We start from the raw sequence: 7825 nt of genomic DNA on the forward strand, positions 1-7825 counted from the left end.
TCTTCAGCATTGCTGCTCTCCCCTCTGGACTCCAGGTCAGCTCTTATAATATATATTTTCACGTTATGTATTGGCTTCTAGCTTTTGGACACAGGGCATGGAGTTGCAATAACCACTTTAACAGCCATGTGCGTTACGTCTATCATCTGTGTCCTGTCTGAGTGTTTGGACTGATTGGTTTTTCTCTTCATTGCAGGTTGTGCTTTCCAAGTTCTTTGACTGCCTTGTGGTATTTTACTGGAGACTGTAAATTTTTAATTTCACTCTTTTGGGTGTTAGGGAACATTCACATGCACGTAGACATTCTTACACTTTCCTGTGTGATGCAGTTAAGAAGTTCGGATTTTAAACCTTGTTGGCTGAGACCTGGAGGATCAGTGTTTGGGACATTTTTCTGACCCTGCCTTAGAAAATACTAATATAAACTCCTCAACCTCGAAGCCCCATGAAGTATGAGACTTCTACCCTGACCTGTGGTCACAGGAACCATGTGCTCTATGACCTAGGATACTCTAGCCCTCACAGGTACTGCTTTCACTGTGTTGTGCTGGTCAATCCTCAACTAAAGCCCTTGTTAGACCGTTAGTCAGTCTCTGGAGCCGCATTTCTATGTGGTGCTCTCCTGAGCACTCAGCCCTTAAGTATACTGGCTTTGACTTCTCTGGACTCCTGCCTATGCCTCCTCCAATCATGGAGATGCTGTCCGTGCCTCCCATCCCTGTGTTGTGCCCTGTGAGCTCTTTCTGGGCAGTGACCACGGACAAGAGTAAAGGCTTCTTTCACGTACCTCCTGTCTCTAACAGTCACCACCGTTCATTGCGTGTTATGGCTTGTGACTGTTGTCTAGTTCTCTAGTTGTCTGATAAAGGACTGTAATTTCCCATCTCCGTGATTCTGCCCTGATGAGGGTCACATGTCTCAAGGTGCCCCTTCTTTACATGTAAATATGTATTTTTCTGACATGCCAAATTTAAAATAGCCATCACTAAGTAGTTTGGATTAAACCATCACTAGGAGCAAGATGGTATTGCGATGAAACTCAGAACTCATGGCTCACTGACATGTGGAGATTCAGGAGAAATTTTTCCTGTGCGGATTAAAGGAGATCTTGAAGAGGAAAGTGAGATTGTGGTTATATCAGAAATCCTCTGAGCAACCCAGTTTTGGGGAATGGGACATTACTGGCTTCATAGATGAAAATCAACCTTGTATTGTTGAAAGATGATGACATTGGTCTCCTACTTCTTGCCCAAGGGCTTCTGGGGCACCAAAGCATGGAACACTCCAGGAGCCAGCTCAACTCTCACATGTGTGTGACTACACACATGATTCTCTAAAAATGTGTTTCCCTACTATCTCCCTTCATAGGTCTGAAGCATTGTGTTAGTTACCTTTGCTAAGTTATTACCTGGGAATAACTACATATGGGAGAAAAGATTTAATTTAGCTTTCAGTCTCAGGGAGTTCAGTCACAATTGCTTGGTCCCATGTACTTGAGGATGAGTGAATCTGACTGCTTTGAATTCTCTTGTGAATCCTTCAGACTCTCATGCTTGCCTCTAGTAGGGCAGCTAAGTCTCTACAGCCTTCTATTAGCTTTCCATGTGGGTAGTTTGGCAGGACTTTGCTGTATTCTGAAGTAGAGAATCCTGGCTTTCTATCTTATAGCTTCCCTGATGCTATAAGATCAAACTGTAGGATTTATTTGCTTGGAACATGTGTTAACAACTCAGAAGGGTAAAGGAATTCATCCCTTGAACAATAGGGAAGATTACTGACCTCAGATGATTCTGTGGGAATGTCCCTTCAGTGGCTGATAGCTGTGGTTAAGCTGTCTTTCTACTATCTGTCTCTCTTTCATTGCTCAGTTCCCCCGTTCCTTACTTCCACTCCCAATAGCATATTCTAAGTAAGTTATCCACCTGAAGTCTTTACCTGAGCTTCTACTTTGGAAAGAACCTAGGTTTAGAGTGTTTCACAGTTTATCTGAGAATAGGTGGTAGCAGTCGTTAAAGTATTAGAGCTCTGAGGAATGGTATGGAAATGTATTCCCTTGTTTAACTATTCAGCAAGTATTTATTGAGAATGTAAGTGTATCACTGAAAGCAGTAAACAGATGGCTCTTGTCAGACTTACATTCTAGGAAAAGGTGACAGCCATGGAAGGCACACACACACATATAACAAGTACTGGTAAGTGCTAAGAAAATGAAGCAGAAAAAGAAGAGAGATCAAAGAGTGGTTTCCAAAGGTATAAATAATGAGGGTATACCAGGCAGCGTTGGCACACACCTTAATCACAGCACTAGGGAGGCAGAGGCAGGTGGATCTCTAAGGTCAAGGCCAGCCTGGTCTACAGAGTTCCAAGACAGCCTGGGCTGTCTCGAAGAGGAAAAAAAGTGGGTATATTTGAGCTTAAAAAGAAATGAAATGAGAGTGCTTGTCACGGGTAAATACAGGTGGAAACTGTGGGACCAGTGAACTGTGTGACCATGGAGACTGGCCTGGAGCTAGAGTGAGGTCGAGATGTGTCCAAAACCCAAACCCCAAATTCTCAATCTTGAGACCAGCCAGAGTAAGGATCACCCCCTCTCTGTTCTGTGCCTGCATGTCCTACTGCACGTTCAACCTCCACCTCAGAAATTCTCGAGGTGGTCAAGTAGTCTCACACCTGGAATTCCTCTCCACAAAAATGAAGCATTCCCAGGACCTCAGCCCCAGTCAGTGGTATTCACTCACCAGAAAATCCCTACTGTTTCCCCAAGGTTAACATAGTCTTTATCCCTTCACCCCCAGTAAAGAGAGCTGTATCACTGAAAGAGCTGCATTGGAGATGGTGATACACCACACACACACACACACACACACACACACACACACACACACAACTAGTGCCTGGACACCCCAAGGAGAAGAAGCAGACCTTGGGCTTCAGAATGACAGGAAAATATTCCAGGGAAAGACGCAGGTCTGTAGAGAGGCTCTGAGGTAAAGATGATATGTTTGGGAAACAGGTAGAGAGCCAGCAGGGCAGGCTGGAGAAAATGAAAAGGAACAATGGAAGGGGAGGAGGGCAAAAAAAAAAGACAGAAAAACTGCACCATACTGGACCACACAGGCTGTGCTGAGGGAAGGTTCTGAAAATGGGCATGAAATCTGGTTGCTATATGCCAAAGGGCCAAAATGAAAAACTAAGGAGGACATGGCAGTAATGTGTGAAAGAGATTGAGGATTGTTTGGTGGGACAGGTGGGTAAATGTGGGTAAATGCTAGTAACATTTCAAAGACAGATGCTCCCGATTTCTAGGGAAATGGGCAGCTCTGTCCTGAGGTATGCAAAGAGGTACGTGTCACGGAGGTCCTCAGATCCCGCCCAGCCCTTCAGGTACTTCCTTACCCCTACACATCTACAAGGCAAAATTCAGGACTGGAGATTTTGCTGAGCATCTTTTAATTCTACCGACTTAATAGTCTTGCTCTTAAAGAGCCGAATGGAAAACCATGTGCTTGATCCCCTGACTGTGCATGTGGTTCTCAAGCCCCCCCCCTCCCTGGACTCTGACTAGGGGTGAGGCCATTCAGCCTTCTCCCAGTCTGACTTTTCATCATTCCTTTCTGATTTACTTCCTTTTCCTTCCCCATCCCCATGACAGACTCAAAATTCTTTACCTAATCTTTACAGAAGCTAGCTTAGCTCCTTATTTATTCTCCCAAATCTATTTTTCATGGCATAAACTTTACAGGCTGGGTATTTCAAAGTTACTGAAACATGTTCTTGCAATTCAAAAACAGTATCATCTTTTCCCTTTGACAGTGAGTGCCAAAGACTAAGTTAGGGGTGGGGCCTCCGGAGAGAAGGCAACTGCAAATCAAATGGACTTAGATTTGAAAGGGAAAAACTCAGGGTCTCCAAACATTATTTTATCAAGAGCAGTCATGTTTATATTCTTCCCTAAGAGTAGACACAGTCTTATTAAAAGTAAAAATGAAAAAAATAAATAAATGATAAAATTAAAGTCAAAATGAATGGGACTCGAGAGATGGCTCATTCATTAAGAATGACCCATGTTCCATTTCTAGCACCTGCATGGCAGCTACCGGTAGTTGCCGTTTCTGTGGCTCTGTCACCTTGACTGGCCTCCACAGGCACTGCGTACATGCACAGGCACACATGCTGGCAAACCACCCATAGCATCAAATAAAAAACACATAAATTTTGAGTGAAAAAGTCAAAATATAGAAATATGGATGAAGCATCTTCCTATATTAAAAAGATTTTAGGTTTTGCTGTTGTTTTCTGAAACAGGGTTCCATTCTGTACTTGCAGGCTGGCCTTGATTTTTTTTGTCAGTCTTTCTGTGTCACCCACCTGAGTGCTGAATGACAGGCACAAGCCACCACACCTGCTTAGCTTATAGATATTAATAACGTGCATGTCCGAGTCTAGTCAACTCGAAATGAAAAACTCGAATTCAGCAGATAGGAAATTAAACAAGGAACACTCCACACTGACTGATGAGCAGCAACTGACACAAGTAATCATTTTCCTCTCCAGCATCCAGATCTACAATTTGTCCTCTCCTCTCATCTTTGTGGATTCCCCATCTCCTCCAGCTCCCTAGCACTGAAGAGCCTGTGGGTCCAGCAGTCACCATGTGCATTCCCTAGGAGTTCTGAGATGCTTGTGGCCTCTGTACAGCCGGCATGCTGACATCCCCAGACAGGCCATTCCCCAGAGCATAAGAATACATATACTGCCAGCACGCAGCAGTCTCCACTGGCAGGTCCATCAGATCTCTTCAAACTTGTGTATCTGAAACAGAACTTCGCTAACTTCTTTTGCAGCCCTGCCCAACACAGGTAATAAATGTGTTTTCCTTCTAGCTCCTCGGGAATAGGCCATCAGTTTGGTTTCTCATATTTGACTTCCAATCCATCAGAATTACCCAGCAGTTCTCCCTGTCAAGTGATATCCTGTATCAAACCACTTTTCATGTCTTCCTCTGTCACCTTACAGAAATTCAGCACCATCTCCTCCAGAAAGTCAGTCTGGAATCTCAAGACAATGACTGCCTAACCAAACTATTTCAGCAAGGCAGAAAGCTTACTGTGCCCAATCAAGAAGGCAAGCACCCCAGTGGGCATCTCACTGGGTTTTCATTCCTAATGCAGGGGTTTCCTGCCCCTCCTCAGGAGTGGTCAGAGGCCCACCCTACGTTCTTATGTGATTGGCTCACTGAAAGCAACTCGGTCCTGCCATGTCCAGCCTACTCAAGGGATGAACCTGACTGGGGCAGCAAGGGAATTAAAGACAAGACAAGCACGGAGATAGGCAGAAGAGCTGATGAACTGTGCGCACCACAGGGAAGGAGAAAGCACAGCACCCACAAAGCTCTGGAATGTTGATTGTATAGAGCTCAACAGGGAGCCAGGGTTATAGCACGCAGCTGAACAAGAAGTAATAACAGATAAACAAGGAGGCAGACTTTATGGTCTACAGCTGGATTGAGGAGACGCGGTTAGCTAATCTCAGTAGGAGCAGTAGGGATGGAGGAAGAAAGCTATGGCGGATGTTTTCTCCACAGACCCCATCAACAGCCACGCCGTGACACATGATGACACCTGAGGGAGGCTTGGCTGTTCCTGTGGGTCTGAGGCGAGGGTCCTCAGAGTGGCCATGCTCCTGTCAACAATACACGTTTCCTCCTCGGGAACTCACTCAGGGTTCCCGTGGCTCCCTGCACAGTTCACATGCAAAATGCAGCTTTAAGCACCAAGCCCAACCTGGAGTGCACACTTGACTTTCAGGAGGTACTGACGCTGGAGGAATTTGAACTTCTGCCAAACGGCTTCTTCACAGTTTTCCTTTTAATGAAGTTTGTCGTACTTAAACCCTTTATAGAAACGATGTACATTTCTTTTCTATTTCCCACGCGTCGCATCTATATTATAAAAATATCCTCCTGGGGACTGAGAAGATGGGTCAGCACTAAAGAACACTGGATGCTTTCTCAGAGGCCCCTGATTCAGTTCCCAGCACCTGCATGGAGGCTCAAAGGCATCTCTACCTCCAGTTTCAAGGGATCTAACACCCTTCTTTGGCCTCCTTGGCCATCATGTACACACATGGTGCACAGACACCAATGCACGTAACCAACTAAATTACATTAAAAATTGTTTCAAGTGTATATCCTTTCATTTGATTTTTCTCACTCCACCCTTGTTTTTTTTTTTAATCATTGTGTCTTACAACTTTCTAAAATGCAAATTAAGCTTTTGCTTTCTTGTATGCCATTAAACAAACAAACCAGTCGGCGCTGGTGGAGCATGCCTTAAATCCCAGCACTCAGGAGACAAAAAAAGGAGGATTTTTGTGAGTTCAAGGCCAGCCTTTTCTACAGAGTGAGTTTCAGGACAGCCAAGGCTAAAGCAGAGATTGTTTTTTTTACGGTCTCGTAAAAAAAAACAAACAAACAAAAACAAACAAACAAACAAATAAAAACCTTCAAAAACTTTTACCTATGTAAAAAACATCCCTTCTTAAACCAAAGGCCTAAAACTAGAAAGCAAATCTCTGCCACTAAAACTAAAGCCAGTCCTGATGAGATTTGATAGGCTAGGGTCAGTTGGTAGGAGAGGAGGGCTCCCCTTTCTGAGGAATAGGGGAGGGGGAGGGAGAAGAAGGATGGAGGGGGACACCAGGATGAGTCGAGGGAAGGGGCTATGATTGGGATGTAAAGTGAATGAAGTGTTAAAAAAAATAAACTAAAAAGAAAGAAACAAACAAAACAAAATAAAAGCCCAAAAACTAGAGATAGGGTCCTTACTGTTCACTGGAGACAGAATCCCCCATCTGGTGATGGCATGGAGGGTAATTTTAACCTGGGGACCTTAAGCAGTACAAACTCGAGGGTAGGAATGGGGTCGGGGGATACAGTGTGGTTTCCACACCTTCTGAGTACTTCTTGCCTGTGAACTTCCAGCAGAAGGGACAATGAACTGGTGTGAGAGAGGCCTCAGCTCTGTGCACCTAACATGGCATTCCTTTGGAGGTAGCAGAAGAAGCTGGTCTCTTAGGGGAAAAGAAACAATTCATACCTGCTACTGTAAAGACTTCTCCTCATACCTTGCCTCAGTAGGCCTCCTGTATCCTATGAGAGCTTGTAGTGATAAGAACTGAAAATTCCACTCTCAAAGTAAGAAATCCAAAGGAACAGCCCCCACCAACCCACCAACCCCACCCCCCAAAGGACAGTAGGATCGGGAACACAGGGGAAAATTTAGCCACAAACACCACCACTAAGACAACAACAACAAATCTAAAGCAAAAGCAAAAGCAAAGCAAAAGGCAAAGCTGCCCTATAAGGAAATGAAAAACAAACAAGCAAAGCAGCCCAAAAGGTCGGCAAGAACAAACTGCACAAGCAGATTCAGAGACTTCAGTGCTGTTGGAAGTCTGCGAGTTCAAGAGGCTTTGACTAATTTGCTGACTGCCCTATGAAAAAAGCACAGGGCATGAAAGAGCAGATGGATGGTCAGCAAAGAAAAGAAAACAAGGATCAAAAGGGAATGCTAGAAATCAAACTTTTGAAAAGCCTGTTGAAGGTGGCAGTTGTGGTGGGCCATGCCTTTAATCCTAGCACCTCAGGAGCAGGGGCTAGGTGGGACTCTGAGGTTGGAGGCCAGCTTGACTTACATAGAGTTTCATTCCAGCCAGGGATACATAGTATGACCTTGTCTCAAAAAAAAAACAAAAAACAAAAAAACAAAAACAAAAAAACACCCTGCTAAAGAAATGAAAAAGGGCTTAGTTGGCCTAGACATGG

Source organism: Meriones unguiculatus, chromosome 2 (assembly GCF_030254825.1).
Source record: "Meriones unguiculatus strain TT.TT164.6M chromosome 2, Bangor_MerUng_6.1, whole genome shotgun sequence".
Classification (NCBI taxonomy): Eukaryota; Metazoa; Chordata; class Mammalia; order Rodentia; family Muridae; genus Meriones; species Meriones unguiculatus.